Genomic DNA, 18,804 nt, shown 5'->3' on the forward strand with positions numbered 1-18,804 from the left:
CCCCGCCCGGTGCCCGGCAGTAACCCCGAGACGCCCTGCAGCCTTGGCGATCTTCAATGTAGCCATTTGGGAAGAGAAAAAAATAGAGAATGTGCTCCTTTCCTCTGCAAACCTGGTCGTTAAGACGGGGCCCCTCCCGGGCAGAAGTAAGAACTTGAACTGTGCGCCCACGTGGCTTTCCGTGAGCTTGTGCTCCTTTCGGAAGCCCGGGGCTCCTTTCCTAACCGCCTTTGGGGGAAGAGGATGTGGGGAGACCAGAGCTGAACGGGAGCCAGCTGTGTGTGGGGGGCTGGGGGGGTGGGAGGTGAAGACAACCGATGGGGGACGGGAGAATCAGAAGTAATGGGGCGTGCGGGACCAGGGGATGTGTGGGCGTGACGGCTGAGGGGTCCATGGTAGCCCCGACGGGCCTGAGATTGTGCCCAGTCCCGCCAGACCCAGAAATTAGGGCACATCCGCAAAGCACACACCCTTTATTTCAGAGGGGAACGGAAACCACTAAAAAATAAGCGCTCTGGACGCCCCGCCGGAGCCGGGAGCTAGTTGCGCGCAGGCGCACACGACTCGGCGTCTGCCCTCGAGTTACCCCGCGTGGCTGGCCGGGCGAACTAGGTGAAAGGTAACTAGCAGGCGCTGCTCCGGGCGACAGAAGAGGCGCACGTGCGCGGCCAGGGTGGGGGGGTGGGTGCGGGCTTGGACAGTCTGCTCTGACACCACCCTCCCCCCCCCCCAAGTTTCTCCGAGCCTGCACTTCACGGAGCTGTGGGAGTGGCAGGGAGGGGGCAGTGCAGGAGTCGCTGGGGTGGGGGATATGAGCAGACTTGGGAAATTCTTGTCACTCAGTCCTCCGTGGGGAGGTCCCGGGCTGATGCCCGGAAAAAACCACTTACTGAGCGCTGTTTGTAGGCCCGACAAGGTGCTGGGCTTGTCACTGCGTTGTTTTAATTTCAAAGGGTGGCAACCCTTTGAAGGAGGCCACATAGCCTCACATTTATGAAAGAGGAAACTGAGGGGCTATGAGTTCAAGTAACTTGCCCAAGGTCATTCAGTCTATAAAGGGCAGTTTCCACAAATGGTCCCTGATTTGAGGTTTTTTGCTTGTTTATTGGGGGGGGGGGTGAAGGGGTGTTCTTTTGTTTTGTTTTTGTTTTTGTTTTTTTTTGCCCTAGTGCTATTAACTGACACGTATGGTGCATTTTACAAGGCACCCTCATAGAAATTATTCATTCTAGAATTATTCATTCTATCTTTACCTATTTCTCTTTTGTAGGTGGACAAACTGAGACTCAAGTTGTTCTGAGATCATACAGAGACTAGCAGAGTTGAGATTTTATGTCTCATTTTAGCGGAATCAAGAAAGATCAGGTTCCCCCACCTCCTATCCTGATGACCTATGGAGAATATGAGAGCTTCAAGCTCTACGGGATGAGTGGCCCAGGCCATGAGGAAGACAAGATGTTCTCATCATTGGAGTTTTCCTTTAATTGCTAGTTTCCATTACACAAAGTGACCACTCCTTCTAGAAGATATTTGGGTTGTTAGCTCATTGAGGGCAGGGCCAGAATGCACTGACAATGGTTTGTTGAATTTGTTGTTTGTTGGTGAGTTTATAACTAAACGAACACATATTCGACCCCAGACCACCCCAGAGGGAAGCTGCAACTGTGTCTGGCAATGGGTGAAGTGATTACTTTCTTGTGACTTTTCCCAAGTAAGGGCTCTTGCATTCATACAGTGAACACACCAAGCACCCATCCTGCTGTGCACAGAACTAGAAAACAAGTTGGGAGCTTCCAAGGGCAAGAATGTCTTGCTTCTCCTGAAAACTCCATTCCGAGTCCTACACATCTGGGAGTCTGTCCACCTCCATGTGCGTGGAAGCCATAGGGTTTCCTGTGAGGCAAGAAGTGTACCACTCAGGGTGGGGCACGGGACTGAATCACACTCCTCCCACCCTCTCGCTTGGTGCCCCAGCTGTGCCTCAGAATCACAAAACAAAGACAGCTCTGCTCCTCTCCTGTGGAGGCCTTGGAAACAGGCAACTACCAAAAGGGAAATGCAAGGGAAGCAGAAAAAGCTGCAGAGCAGCCAGTCAGCCCCCCGCCCACCCTCATCTCTTTCCAAGAATCCCTTCTCCCCTTGAGTGTCCAGTCAGAGAATTGGAATGTCACTGCCTGTGCCCCAACACTGCGATGCTGCTCAGGCTGATAAAGACAAAGGCCGCAATTGGACTCTCTTTGCCCGAATGTAACCCTGCCTCACAGCCTCCCTGAGGTGACCAGGGGAGATCACGTGCTGCCCCATACTGTCAAGATGCTTCTGCAAGCTGCCTGCCTTGTGGTGTTGGCAGGAAGAAGGCTGCTTGGGGACTTACACTATCATGCTGGTGAGAGTCCCCTGTGCACTGTGCACTTTGCTACACACATTTACTTGAATTCCCATTTGATCCTCCCCAGCCCTGCGCAGTAAGTGGTGCGATCCCCATTTTGTAAAGGATAAAGCGGAGGCTTGTGAAGGGGTAGGTGATTTCCCCACATCTCACACCAAGTAAAAGGCATGGCTGAAACTCAGCCTTTAGAACCCAGCACCCCAATGGGGCAGGTACTTGGAGCTGGTTGGGAACATTGTCCCTAGATACTCACGTTCTTCCCCAGTTATCCCGGAGATATTTCAGTAAAAATGTAGAAGTGAAATTCCATGCCTTATACACAGTTAAATAATAAGTGACTTAACAGAGGAACAATGAATGAATGAGTGAAGGTTGAGAAGGAAATGTGATTGAAGTCTCTAGAATTGTACTTGGCACATAGTAGACCCCCAATAAATACTGACTTAATGAATCAGTAAAAGAGGAAGAAGAAATCAAAATATAAGGAATGGAAAAATTTTGGTGTGAGGTGAAGATATTTTAGGAAAACAATTTCCCAACCTGAAGCTCACAGATAAAGTTTATAGTCCTGTTGGGATTTGAAATGCTCCTTTTTGAATCATCAGTGAAAAGTTTACTGGTCCCAAAAGTTATCAGTTGATACACAAAAAGTGGATGCAGTTAAGCCATGGTTCGTGATCCCCTTCCTGTTGAATTGTCTCTTATGGTGCTTCTTGGGTGTGATTTGTGCTGCTGGTTTTTATCAACAGGAAAGGCCTTTCATTCCATTCACTAAGTGCTAGTACAGACTCTTTATGAAGCACTACATACATTACAAAGTGCATAAGATATGGCCCTTGCTCCCAAGTGAGGAAAACATGAGGTTTGGAGTCAAATTACTCTCATGAGGTAATTTTAAAGATAGCAAGAAGATTTTTAAAAAATGTTTATTTAGGGGCGCCTGGGTGGCTCAGTTGGTTAAGCAGCCGACTTCGGCTCAGGTCATGATCTCCCAGTCCGTGAGTTCGAACCCCGCATCAAGCTCTGTGCTGACAGCTCAGAGCCTGGAGCCTGTTTCAGATTCTGTCTCCCTCTCTCTGACCCACCCCTGTTCATGCTCTGTCTCTCTCTGTCTCAAAAATAAATAAATGTTTAAAAAAATGTTTATTTATATTTGATAGGGGCAGTGGGGGCAGAGAGAGCCAGAAACAGAATCTGAAGCAGGCTCCAGGCTCCCAAGCTGTCAGCACAGAGCCCAACGTGGGGCTCGAACTCACTAGCTTTGAGGTCATGACTTGAGCTGAAGTCAGACGCTTAACAACTGAGCCACCCAGGCACCCCAGCAAGAAAATTTAATAATATATATCTAAGAAGGAGGGGTTAATAAGTGGCAAATGCTATTAATTTAATTTTATTCAGAGAGCACATGGGGAGTGTTGTGCCAGGCACCAAACCTAGCCCTCTATAGAGAAGGGGAACCAAAACCTTGAGACCGAGGAAGGATTATGGACTGGAGGCTTCCCAGGCAGCATGGAGCATGGAGGAGCAGAGTTTTTACTGACCAGGAATAGTGTAGGAAGTAGGTAAGTGCCTCTTGGGCCTTAACCTTGGGCCATATCTCTATTGAGATATGGATATGTCACTTGAATGTGGTGGCTGCAGGATGAAGGAGCTTCCCAGAGCAGCTGAATCCTATGAGAACTTTGCCGTCTCACTGTGCTTGCTGTGCCATTTCCCTGCTCAGGTCAGCCTGAATTCATGGCAGCCAGCATTTGTTGAGTCTCTGTTGGATGCTAGACCCTAAGAATTCAGAGCAGGCCCAATACAAATATAAAATTTGCAAATACAGAATGATCTGAAGGTTTAAGAGGGCAGAAACCTATCCTATGGGGGAATGAGAAATTCCCAAGGAGATACCCTTTGGCTGACATGTGAAGGATGCAGCAGATTTTGCCTAGGATAGGAAAAAAAAAAAAAGGGTTTACACCTTTTGACAAACAAATCAACAAAAACAAGTGGAATTTCATTTTGTCCATACTACATGCTTTCTTTGATTTACCCACAGACTTGAAAGGGAAAGGAAGAAAGCATTAGGAAAAGCATCTTCACCATCTTGGAAGGAAAGTGGGTAGTTCAGGCTTTACGGCCCAGCTTTGACTTGTTTACTAGTTCTGTGGCCTTGGCTAGCCACCTTCCCTCTGTGCTTGTTTCCTCGTCTGTAAAATAAGAATTTTCATACCTAATTCACAGAATTATTGTGGGGACTGGATGAGATGATGAAGGTAAAGTATCCACTACCATACCAAGAACTTGATAAACTGTAGAGAAATGGCAACATCTTTCTCCTTCCCCACCAGACGGGAGATCAGGGCTCAACATGGCTGAATTCACTGATTTGCATTTAGCCACACAACCTGTTTTAAAACTATAGGCCCAAGAAAGACTTCCAAACATCCTCTAAAACTTGGAAATGTCTGCTTTCTCTTTATCCATAGAAAACACTTGAACAAATGTCCATCCCTTGGGAACAGAGCAACTCTGTTAATTAAGCATAACCTTATTCTGTCTGAAGACTGTAATTACCCTTCTATGTAGATGCCCTGCCTTGAGAATTCCTCTGCTCTACTCCTAGGAGTAACCTGTCAGAGCCTGGCCTCTTTAAGGTGGAGATGCAGAAGGGCTGGGATCTCAGAATCTGTCCACAGAGTACAAACTCTGGTCCCCCTGGGAAGTTGTTGTAAATAATTAGTGTAAATCCTGTTTCTTTCCCTAGCCTCATGGCGGTTCCAAGGACAACAATACAGAGGAAGCCAAGTCTCTGAGGAATTTCCTGAATAATCCAAAATGCTCAAGTGTCAAGGAATTTCCCCACACAGCATCCAAGTCCAACGCATTCCGCATTTTGCCCCACTTCACACTTGAACACACTGTCGTGGGCACCCAGAAAATTGTAATTCCCAGGTGTCTTTTTTGTTTTGTTTTGTTTTTTTCCCAGGGTGAAGTCACTGGGGGTAACTGTCAAGGCTATAAAAAAGAAACAAGAAATTTGAATTCCACCTAAACTCATCTCAGTGGCTTAATGTTCCTTTGGGGGAGCCAGCAGCCATTCATTTCAAGAGCTCAGAAGGAGAGCCAGGTGACTGGGGTCCTAACTCTGTTTTCTACCTCTAACTTGATTTGCAGCTTTAGCTAAGTCATGTCCCTTCTCTGAGCCTCAGTGTCCACACCTATAAACTTAGAGGTTTGGATTAGTCAGCCTTTCGATTCTTTTCCAATTATCAATCGCCTCTGGTATGTATCTGGAGCTTTGCTACTTGCCCCCAAAGCAGGGAGAATTTCGAAACTAGAAGCCAGTATTTCAGAAAGCTCAGGAAAAGAAGACCTGTGAAAACACTGACATTTGTGGAAATCCAAGCACAAACACCAATCACAATCCAGTAACATAGTCCAACCAAGGAAACTATGTACTTGAGAACAATGAAAGTATATTTAGTTCTTTGTCAAAAGTTAAAACTAAATTTAACCTTTTTTTTTTTTTTGCTAAATTTATTTTATTTATTTTGTTGTGTGTTGAGTATGTTTTTTAAAGGAAGCAAGCACCTTTTATTAAAAGATTATACTGCCAATTTTATTAGAGGAAACAATAAATTTGCTTACTTTTCTGCACAGATATGTATATTAGATAAGGAATGAGGACTTTTAGAGTGAATAGCTAGGAAGAACAATGAATTGATTTATGAATTAACCTTTTTTAAGCAAATAAAACTAGGAAATGGTTGAGTCAGTGTAGTGAACACTGTTGGTGCCTTATTGGTACCCGTCTGTGCCAAGCTGCTGTGAATGTTCACTGCTGATGGCTCACAGGAATTGCCCTCCACCTAATGGAGCTGACTCTCCTGGGAAGTTCTGTTCCCCTCATTTTTGGCCAAAAACCGGTTGATAAGGGGTTAAAGTATCTGGTACCTCACCTCAGGATGAGACCAACTCTGTGTTGGGATTTGTGCTTCAGAGCTATACTTCTTCTGACGTGAGTCCTATCTGACTACTTGCCCTTCCCATCCTGCTTCCACCCACACAATGCCCACACCGTAGAATCTCTGGAAGGATATACAAGAAACTGTTAACACTATTGTTTCTATGAAGTGGAACTACAGGTCTGGATTTCTTTTCATTCCATATTTATTATCACAAATACATGAATGTATTATTTAATAAAACCAGTTGATTTTTAAAAGTACCACTTAGTATAGAAACGATATAATATACAGAAAAATAAAAATCACTTGTAATCCCAACTCTAAAATATACCATTTTTTATATTTGGTGTATTTCCTTTCTGTCTTCCTTCTATTTGAAGACATTTTGGTTTTGGTTTTTAAAATTTTTAATGTTTACTTATTTTTGAGAGAGATTGAGAGAGGGTGAGGGGGGGAGGGGCAGAGAGAGAGAGAGAAACAGAATCCGAAGCAGGCTGCAGGCTCTGAGCTGTCAGCACAGGGCCTGACAAGGGGCTCGAACTCACGAACTGTGAGATCATGACCTAAACCAGAGTCGGATGCTCAACCAACTGAGCCACCCAGGAGCCCCAGAAGACATTAAAAAAAAAAAGGGGGGGACCATAATGTGCATATAGAGAGTTGTATTCTGATTTTTGGAATCAATTTTATAGCCTATTTTCCCCCATCAATAAATTTTATCCTAAAATATATTTTGTAATGGCTGTTTAGTTTCCTACTGCATAAACATACAATAATTTTTAAATCTGTTTCTTATTGATGGCCATTGAGATCGTTTCCTATATTTTGCTGTTGTATAATGCTGCTAGACAGCTGTGAATCTATTGTTCCCTTAAAATCGATTTTCAGATGTGGACTTATTGGTTAAAGAAAATGGAAATTTCTGAACTTAAAATAATGAAATATTAAATTGTCCTCTTCAAGGTTTGAATCCGTTTACAGTCCTCCCACCAGTGTATAGGAGTACTAATGAGCCCTCACCAGCACTGAATACAAGAACCCTTGGCATTCTTGGTTTGTCATTCTCAAATTTCCACTCCTCAGAAGCTTCCCAAAAGGTTCCTGACAAGTAGGAAATGGTAATTGGTTTGCGACAGGACTGGGAAACTGCCAGGACTGGCTGAGAAGGTCACTTAGCACTCAGGAAGTCTAGCTAAGGGCACAGAGTCTGCAGTCAGTGTAGGAGCTCTGCAGCAGTCCGTCCTGACTCCATCCTGCAGTGTGGCCACTTCCAGTCATTGTTCCATCAATCAGAACGTTACTGGTCAGCAAAGGTCACTGGTACCCATCATCATCATCCCTGAATTTTTGCAAATTTGGGTAAGCTCTTGGTTTACTTTGTTTCAATAGTGATGTCATAATATAATTTCAAGGTTATTATCTGTGGCAGAATTTATTTTAAACCCACCATCAGTCACTCTACTCTAATATGCATAGACTTTATTAAGGGTCTTACAGGGTTACTTCAATTTCTCAGTTATTCTTTAATACATTCCCTAGAGGAGGCTAGATGCTACACTGATATTGACAATTAGGTATCTCCAAATTCTGGAGCTATTCCCCACAGATGTCAAGGGGCTTCTATTATTTCAAATGACAGGGAATTTAAATATTTTATTGCGCTCAGGGGTGCCTGGGTGGCTCAGTCTGTTAAGTGTCTGACTTTGGCTCAGGTCATGATCTCGTGGTTTGTGAGTTAGAGCCCCACATCGGGCTCTGTGCTGACAGCTGGGAGCCTGGAGCCTGCTTTGGATTCTGTGTCTTCCTTGCTGCCCTTTCCCTGCTCGTGCTCTGTTTCTCTTTCTGTCTCAAAAATAAACAAACAAACAAACATAAATAAATAAATAAATAAATATTTGATTGCATTCAGTGTGCACAGAACCCAGAACAGTAAGTGCTTCTAATGTCCTGACCCTACATCTGTTTCACACCATGTGATCTGGGTGCATTTGTGACCTTTATGAACAGGCTTCTAATTAGGCTGATAAACAAACAATCCCACAGTCTGGAAGTTCTAGGTTCCAGTGCAGGTTCTGGCCCTGAGTAACTGGGAGTCCTCAGGGAACTCACTTCTCTGGGTTTCAAGTTCCTCATCTTTAAAGGATAACCTTATTCTCAAATAGCAATTCACAAGCTAAAATATTTCTAATATTTTATTAGAACCCTAATATTATATAGATTGAGGTTTGACAGGATAACAAAGGGGACCCTTTTCTTTGTTTGGGCTGTGATGATGCAGGAATCCTCACAACTCTATGAGGTATGTACTACTGTTATCATGATTTCACAGATAAGGAAACTGAGGCACAGAGAGTTAAGCAATTTGCACAGCTATTTAGTGGTGAAACGAAGATCAAGACCAGGTAATCTGATTCCAGTATCAATAAGCACACTGCTTATTGCTAATTCTAATTACCTCATACTAATTGGAAGCTCTGATTGACAGCAGTATGTCTTTAATGAAAAAGAGAAAATTAAATATTATTAACTAATAATTAAATACATTTAGGTATGCAAAAATTTTCCAGAACCTCAAGTATTCAGACAAAAAGCACATTCAAATGTTTGAAAAGAATGAAAATGTTTGCCCGGCATTGAATTAGATGATACCTAAGTTCCTTTCTGGTTCTAATGTCTGTGAGACTGAGGAGGAAATATGGACATTAAAGAAAAACAACTCCATAAAACATCACTCAGACTGCAGCATTTATATCCTAAGAAGAATCAAAACACTATTTCTTTGTTAAATGGTGCAAACAAGTTTAATTTTAAAAACCGGTTATCAAATGAGAGTCAGTGGACTTGACTATTAAGAAACCTTAAAGTCAAAAGCAAAAGGGTCTTAGAAATGCAATTTCATGGTTGATTTTTTAACACTTTAGTATTATGCTGGAGAATAATCACATACGGTTCTTACATTGTGCTTATCAAAACATCTGAACTGCTTTATAAACACTCTTTTCATTCCCCATAGCAATTCTACAAGTTTCGTGACCAGGATAAATAGTCAACTTAGATTACTTAATAGCAAGAAAGGGAAAAAAAGAGCCAAGGCAGGGTCTGTCTCCTACCTGCCTATCAGCCATTTCTAGACTAGAGCTGGCACATGACAGAAGCTCAGTAAACATTTGTTCAATGGCTGCAAAATTCAGTAAGGGGCTACTGGATCCTGAGTAAATCTCCATTCAGCTGCTACCTATATGCATAAGGAAAGTTTAATACAATATAACGCCAGCCAATGCAATTAATCTTAAATAGCCATATGTAGTGCAGTGTAATTGCTAAGGTCAACAACTTTTTAAAAACTCTGTGACCATAGAAGCTATAATCCAATCATTACATTCCAAGTTTACTTTATCTTCTCCTCAGTTCTAATCCTTGCCTTGCTCAGAGTTTGCCTTACATTTTGCACATGTATAATGATTCGGCTTCTTATCCTGACATTCTTGGTAAAATAGAGAGGCCTGGATTTGAAGTCAAGTTGTGAATTAATGTTTTTTATTCAGAGGTAGGGGAATTGACTTCTGGTAACCCCTGACCGATTTTAACATTGGGAGCAGCCCCACCCTCCAATTCATTGTGCAATGGGGAAGTGGTTTGCTGAGCAGGCCTATACAAAAAAGGCAAAAACTGAATTGTACATTAAGTGTGTGAGTCATATCCCTTGATCCTTGCTCAAGAAGAATTGTATCTTAAACAAATGATGGAATGCATGGGCCAGACACTATTGCGGTTTCAGAGGTGAATAAGATGCAGTTCCAGCAATCATATGACTGGGGTGCTGCACGAGAGGGCTGGAGGGTAAATCAAACAGAAAAAAAAAATGCTCACAAATAGCTATGATTCAAGGCAAAATATGATCAGAGCTCTCAATTCCCACCAGAGAGAAAAATTATTTCTAGTTAGAGGATCAAAAGGTTTCATAAGAGAAATGTCATTAGAACTGGAAGTCTCCGCATTTTATAAGTATCTTTTGAGCTCTGCTGTTCCCCCAGACTCTGTGCCTGGTACTGGAGACTCAGAGACAAAACCAGCACATTTGTGCTCATGGAAAAGCTCTCAATCTAGCCATGGAAGAGAAACTTACAAAAAGAAAAGTCTCAACCCACCCTTGCAAAAGCTCTTTCAGGAAAAAGAAAAGCCATTAGAACACAGAGGACTAAGCAACTAGTTCTGCCTGGTCACTGCGTCACGGAAAAAAGGGTAAATAAGAGAGAACCGATGCATGACCCACACAGTGAAGCAGGTGCTTTGCCCGAGGCCTTGTACACATCCCTGTCTTTGATTCTCATAATAACCCCTGAGGCGCTTACTATTTCCCCACTTTATGGATGGACAAACTACAGCTAGAGTTTCAATAAGTTGAAAGTTGTCTAAAGTGATAAAACTAGTTAGTAAAGAAGTAATGAGAATCGAACTCTGGGCTCTGTTAGCTGTCTCCAGCTGCCTGAAAGAAAAGGTAAGAAAGCTAGAAATACAAAGGAATTTGTTTTAATGGCTTAATCACAAGCCAGGAAGCAGGACAGCCAAGCTCTTCTTGGGAAAATAACACAGGACAGCTTTTCCAGAGTGTAGGCTGCCTAGTAATTCAGAACATAGCTGTATCAGAATATATAAACCCTTCCTTGAGACTGAATGTTTGATTGTTTCCAACATTGAGCCATTAAAAAGAGCTAACAGCACCAACAGAAAAGGGGGCAGGAAGTGATGGGGAAGACAGAGGTAGCTATTTAGATGTAGTGATAAATATGACCTCCCTTTGAGGACATAAATGGGCATTTAAAGTCATTATGTTTTATTATTCCTAGTGCAGTAGGAAGCCAGAACATTTTGAAGACGTAAATAAGAAATTTTATTATTTTGCATGTTGCTGTCCAGTCTTCCCAATACTATTTGTTGAAGAGACTGTCTTTTTCCCACTGGATATTCATTCCTGCTTTGTCGAAGATAAACTGACCATATAGTTATGGGTTCATTTTTGGGTTTTCAATTGTGTTCCGTTGATCTATCTGTCTATTCTTGTGCCAGTACCATACTGTTTTGATCACTACAGCTTTGTAATATAATTTGGACTCTGGAATTGTGATGCCTCCAGCTTTGCTTTTCTTTTTCAAGGTTGCTTTGGCTATTTGGGGTCTTTTGCGGTTCCATATAAATTTTAGAATTGTTTTGTCTAGCTCTGTGAAAAATGCTGTTGGTATTGTGATAAGGATTGAATTGCATGTGCAGATTGCTTTGGGTAGTATAAACATTTTAACAATATTTGTTCTTCTGATCCATGAGCATGGAATGTCTTTCCATTTCTTCGTGTTATCTTCAATTTCTTTCATCAGTATTTTACAGTTTTCGAAGTACAGGTCTTTCACCTCTTTGGTTAGGCGTATTCCCAAGTATTTTATGGTCTTTGGTGCAATTGTAAATGGGACTGATTCCTTGATTTCTCTTTCTGCTGCTTCATTATTGGTGTATAGAAATGCAACAATTTATGTACATTGATTTTGTATCCTGCAACTTTACTGAACTCATGTAACAGTTCTAGCAACTTTTTGGTGGAGTCTTTGGGTTTTCTATATAGAGTATCGTGTCATCTGCAAATAGTGAAAGTTTGGCTTCCTCCTGGCCAATGTGGATGCCTTTTATTTCTTTTTGTCGTCTGATTCCTGTGGCTAGGACTTCTAGCACTATGTTGAATAAAAGTGGTGAGAGTGGGGGTGCCTGGGTGGCTCAGTCAGTTAAGCATCTGACTTCAGCTTAGGTCATGATTTCACAGTTCGTGAGTTCAAGCCTCGTGTTGGGCTCTGTGCTGATAGCTCAAAGCCTAAAGTCTGCTTCAGATTCTGTGTCTCCCTCTCTCTCTCTGCCCCTCCCCTGCTCACACTCTGTCTCTCTCTCTCAAGAATAAATAAACATTAAAAAATAAAAAAATAAAAAATAAATAAAAGTGGTAAGAGTGGACATCCCTGTCTTGTTCCTGACCTTCGAGGAAAAGCTCTCAGTTTTTCCCTATTGACAATGATATTACCTGTGGGTCTTTCATATAAGGCCTTTGTTATGTTGAGGTATGTGCCCTCTAACCCTACTTTGTTGATGGTTTTTATCATGATGGGATGTTGTACTTTGTCAAATGCTTTTTCTGCATCTATTGAAAGGATTGTATGGTTCTTAACCTTTTTTTTTATTAATGTGGTGTATCACATTGATTGATTTGCAACATGCAAAAGAATGAAACTGGACCACTTTCTTACACCATAAACAAAAATAAATGCAAAATGGATTTTGCACTGGGTGTTATATGGAAGTGTTGAATCACTATATTGTACACCTGAAACTAATATTACACTGTATATTAACTAGCTTGGAGTTAAATAAAAACTTGAAATAAACAAAATTTAGACATGACATCCTATTGCTTTGGCTGTATTCTGTTGGTCAGAAACCAGTTACTAACCATGTAGTAGTTACAAAGTGCTATGTAAACCATGGATGGGTATTACTAAAAATATTATTTTTAAATTTATAATAACCCTTAAAACTTAAGTGGGGGAATAACCACTGATAACATTTTGTTTTATCTCCTTCCAGTTTTTTCCGATGTATATAAATAATGTAAATAAATATATTTTAATGTTCTAACTCTTTCAAACTTATGATCATACTATATAAGGGTTATACCATATTTTTATAACTTTTTATTTTAATATAATTTCAAATGTTTCCTACAGAAAAGTTGCAAGAATAGTAAAAAACTTTCATATGCCCTTTACCCAGATTCACAAATACATTTTTACCTCATCTTTTTACCATTCTATCTTTATATGTGTATTCATATTTATACATATTATTTGGTATAAACCATTCGAGAGAGGAAGTCAAAGACATCAATATGTATTTCCGAAGAATAAAGACATGGATTTTTTTTTTTTTTTTTAAGTAGGCTCCATGCCCAGCATGGGGCTTGAACTCACAACCCTGAGATTAAGAGTTGCATGCTCTACTGACTGAGACAGCTAGGCGGCCCCATTGATTCTTTTACATAATCAGAGTACAACTATCAAAATCAGGAAATTTAACATTGGTACAATTCATGGTACACAATCTATTTTCAAATCTCACTAGTTATCCCACAAACATCCTTTATAAATTGTTTTTTCTTGGTCTAAGATCAAATCTTAGGTGCATTTAATTCTCACAACTTTTAATATCTTTTAATTTAGAATAGTTCCTCACCTTTTTTGTGAGTTTCTTGACCTTGATATTTTTGAAGGGTACCTAACAGTTATTTTGTACAATGTCCTTTGACTTCGATTTGTCTGATCAGATTTTTTGCAGTTTTGGCAGGAATACCACCAAACTAATGCTGTATCCTTCTCAGTGCATCTCACCAGGTGACAAATGATACTAGTTTGTTAACTACTTTGTTAACTGTGATCACTTTGATAAAGTGGAGCCTACTAGTTTTCTCCACTCTAATGTTACTATTTTTCTCTTTATAATTAATAAGTAATTTATGAGGAGGTACTTTGAATATGTAAGTATTCCATTCTTCATTAAACCTTCACCCACTGGTTTCAGTATCCATTAATGATTTTCTACCTCCATCATTCCTTCTGTATGTTAGCTGGCATTCTACTGAAAGAAGAACTCTTCCCCTTTCTTATTTTTTATGTATTTACTTATTTATTGATTGATATAAGTATGGGCTCATAGATTTTAATTTTATAATTAATGGGTTATAATCCATTACTATCACTATTTATTTTGATGCATAAATTATCCCATATTTGGCCAGTGGGAGCTCTTCAAGTTGGCTTCTGTGTCCTTTTGATACATTCTTGTTGTTCTTTAAGAAATACCTTACTTTTTTTTTTCTTTTTTGAGCAGCAGGCAAAAGTTTATTAGAATATAACATTAGAAAAGAAGAATAGTAGGAAAGTTCCCTTTGTTCCTTACTTTGTTTTACAAAGATGAGCTGGGGGGCGCCTGGGTGGCTCAGTCGGTTAAGCATCCGACTTCGACTTCGGCTCAGGTCATGATCTCACGGTCTGTGAGTTCGAGCCCCGCATCAGGCTCTGTGCTGACAGTTCAGAGCCTGGAGCCTGCTTCAGATTCTGTGTCTCCCTCTCTCTCTGACCCTCCCCTGTTCATGCTCTGTCTCTCTCTGTCTCAAAAATAAATAAACATTAAAAAAAATTTTTTTTAAAACAAGAAAACCAAGATGATCTGGATTCATTTTGTGCTTCTCTGACACAGTCCTGGAATTAGCTATTTCTCTAAGGATCCTTAGTTCCTTTTATTGGAAAGTGTTATTTACTTCTTTTAATGTTTTTTAATGCTTATTTATTTTTGAGAGAAAGACAGTGTGATTGGGGGTGGGGGTCAGAGACAGAGGGAGACACAGAATCTGAAACAGGCTCCAGGCTCCAAGCTGTCAGCACAGAGACCAATGCTGGGCTTGAACTTGGGAACCGCAAGGTCATGACCTGAACCTAAGTCAGATGCTTAACCAACTGAGCCACCCAGGTGCCCCGTGAAAAGTGGTATTTAGAAACCAATTTCTGGGTGATAGGTGCACTCATTGTTACTACTTAGTCATTCCTTCTAGGCCCTCTCAGCAGACAAAGCTAAGAAATATCTATATCTATTTATAATTATTTACATATCCATATCATTAAAATTTTATATATCCTTCTACTTATACATAATATATGTTAAGCATATATATTTAAAAACCATGAATTCAAATTAATACCTCCAGTACCAATCCAACACTTCAGAGAATACTCTCACCTTCCACCTATTCACATCTGTAGCTTTTATTCAACAGTGAAAAAACTGGCTTCCATTATTGTCTATATATATACTCACTTGCTTAAGCTAAAATATTCAGGAAGTAGTTTCAGAATTGCCAACTCAGACCACTACAAAAAGTAAATTTATCGACTACAGTTCAATATGCGTTTATAGTTCTGGGTTTGCTTTTGTTGTTTTTTTTTTTTTTTTTCCGAGATCTCAGTGCATGACACAGACAGTGAAATGTGTAAATCCTACATGTACAATGTGATGAGTCCTAACAACTCCTGTACCTATTTTCAACACAAAATGAACAATTTCTCCTGTCATTAGAGGGTTTTTCAAAAGCATGAATGTTTTTAAGCTGGTGATTATTTTATAGTATGGATGTATGATAATTGATTTTGCTATTCCTCATAATTAGATCATTAGTTCTTCACTTCATTGAAGAATAGAAACATTCTTCAGTCTTTTCTATTAAAAGCAGTGCTGCGATGAATACCCTATTAACACTGTTAAAAGGAGAATGTGATATCACTGGGTAAGTTATAGTTCTGCTGCCTTTCCTATACTGAAAAAGACATTCTGTTGAATGAATTAATCAAAATTTCAAGATTAAAAGATACTCCAATTGTTATTCCTACAACTAAATTTGTTCTGGCCCAGTGTATTCATTTTTTTGTACCATTATGTCAAATAACTACAAATGAGGTGACCTGCAACACTAGTAACTTATTTTCTCATAGTTCAGGAAGTCAGAAGTCCAAAATCAAGATGTTGGCAAAGCTGGTTCCTTCTGGAGGTTCTGAGAGAGAAACCACCCCCATGCTTGGCTCCCTAGTACCTGAGAGCTGTTGGCAAACCTTGGCAACCTTGTCTTACAGGTGCATCACTCCAATCTCTGACTCCATTGTCACATAGCTTTTTTCTCTGTGGGTGTTCACCAAGTATTTGGATTTGGGGCCAATCAAAATCCTGTAGGACCTTATCTTAATTTAATTAATCACATCTGTAAAGATCCTATTTCCAAACAAAGTCACATTCAAAGGTTCCAGGTGGACATGAATTCTAGGGGAACATTATTCAACCCATGCCCAATATGGCTAGTCCCCTTTGCAACTTCATAATCCCTTGTCTGAACTATTGGGATTAAATGATTTTATGTTTATTTGGTTTTTTTTTGAGAGACAAACAGAGACATAATGTGAGTGGGGGAGGGGCAGAGAGAGAGGGAAACACAGAATCTAAAGCAGGCTCCAGGCTCTGAGCTGTCAGCACAGAGCCCGACATGGGCTTCGAACTCACAACCCGTGAGATAGATCATGACCTGAGCCAAAGTCGGTCACTTAACTGACTGAGCCACCCAGGTGCCCTGGGATTAAATGATTTTAGATTTAGATTTTAGAAAGGTAATTTAGGGTATATACTATATATTACAAAACCACCCCACCCAGTGAGTCCTGAAGCAGCACCCTAGAATCAAACATATTACTATTTCTGCAGTGAAGTATATGCATATTCATACCAAACAAGAGAAATAAAGACAATAGTTAGTTTCACATCATTTCATGTCTAACCTTGCTTCCAAATAAAAATGATTTTGTTTTTAATTTTCAGAGTTTTGGGGATTCCAGAATTGCAGATTCTGAGGGCCTAAATTTGAGCCCATTTTCAGGTGGCAATATTAAAAGTCCAAATCAAAAAGCTATCTATTGTAATGGTATAAAGCAAAAGGTCCAAGTACATCAACCTATGAGTACAACTGTGGTCACATTATATCATTCATACTTAATATTTACCAGCTCCAAAGCCATTTCTACTCAAGTAGGATTTCCAATACATTAGAAAGCTCTTCACTCCTCAGGTACTTCTGGAAACTCCCAGGGCAGACATAGAGTGCCCACAGTACCATCCTAGGCACTTGTTAGTATGGCAACTGAGACAGGAATTTTCAGCTGGGAATGAGCATGCAGAAGCCCTCCTCTAGGTGACTTCCTGCTCTCCTAATCTGCAACTACTCTTTGTTCCTGGAGCAAGAGCCCATTCCCAACACCATCATCCCCCCTGTTTCCTCACTGCCATGCTTGGCAACAGATTGCAACCAACAACACTTCTGTGAAATGAGAAGGAAAATGTGACCCCTTCCTGTAATCAGCTCAGTTAGAGGTTAGCCCACACATGACTTCTAAAGTATTACAGAGTTTGCTAAAAGAACTCTTCCAGTTTGTCCTCACAATCCCTTTTCTCTACAAGTTGTACTCATGGTTCAGGATAAATTGTTTAGTGTATTCTTTTCCTGTTGTTGTCACAACAACAATGAACCAAAAACTTAGTGGCTTAAAACAACACAAACATATTATCCTCCGGTTCTAGAGGTCAGAGTTTAAGATGGATCTTATGAGCTAAAACCAAGGTGTCCACAGGGCTGTGTTCCTTTCTAGATGCTCTAGAGGACAGTATTTCTTTGCCTTTTCCACCTTCTAGATGCTCCCTTCATTCCTTGGCTCATGGCTCCTTCTTCCATTTTCAAAGCACATCACTCCAAGCTCTGCTTCCATTGTCCCATCTCCTCTCTCTAACATTGACCTTCGTGCCTCCCTCTTGTAAGAACTCTTGTGATTTCATGTCCCCCTCCCCCAGCCCATTAACCTTCCCATGTTGGTATCATCGGCAAAGTCTCTTTTGCCATGCAGGGTAATTATATTTGCAGGTGCTGAGGATTGATATGTGAACATCTTTGGAGGGACATTGTTCTGACTACCACATGCTGTTACTTAGAACCATCCTTCATGCCCCACACTAGCCTACTTTGCCTCCGTAGACCCTCCCTCACAGTCTACCACGCACCCTGAAACCATCCCTTCAGTTAGTCTACCTCTCTACTCCTGACCATCTCCAATTTATCAGAAATACGTAGCTAAACATAGGAAGGAAAACAACATGATTTCCCAGCCAAATCTTCCCAAATTTTGTTCAGATCTTTTTCAAGTTTCCTTTGATTCAGATGATGTTTTGAGATTTGATGGAGTGGATGAGGACCCTTGGCTCTCTGAAACAACAACACACACAAAAAAACCACTTTTATTTTGTCAAACACTTCCTAATTTACAAGTGACCCTCACAAAAATCTAGTTAAATATATAGAGCAAGATTTTTCTTCCCATTTTTATAGTTAAGGAAACTGAGGCTCTGAAATATTAAGTTCTTTGATAAAGGTTACATTGCAGGATAAATATAGATCAAGAAGCTATCCTCTCCATCAAATCATAATGAAGCCAAAGGAAAAAAGAAAACCACACCCTAAAGGTCAAATTATGGAAATATAAAATATAATACTCACATAAGTGTGCTTATATTTTATGGTACAATGTAACGCAGTCAGGATAGCTTTAAGACAATGGAAAAATTGGGTAAGTGTGACCTCTCAGGGGCCTCTTGCTTCCCCTAATTTGTTCTTCCTCTTCTAGACCCTCAACCTTTTTCTAGCCCTAGTACTTCTCCTTCATCTTTTTTTTTTTACGTTTGTTTATTTATTTTGAGAGAGAGAGAGAGAGAGAGAGAGCACATGAACAGGGGAAGGGCAGAGAAAGAGAGAGAGAGAATCTTGCACCGTTAGTGCAGAGCCTGTTG

Source organism: Prionailurus bengalensis, chromosome D4 (genome assembly GCF_016509475.1).
Source record: "Prionailurus bengalensis isolate Pbe53 chromosome D4, Fcat_Pben_1.1_paternal_pri, whole genome shotgun sequence".
NCBI lineage: Eukaryota > Metazoa > Chordata > Mammalia > Carnivora > Felidae > Prionailurus > Prionailurus bengalensis.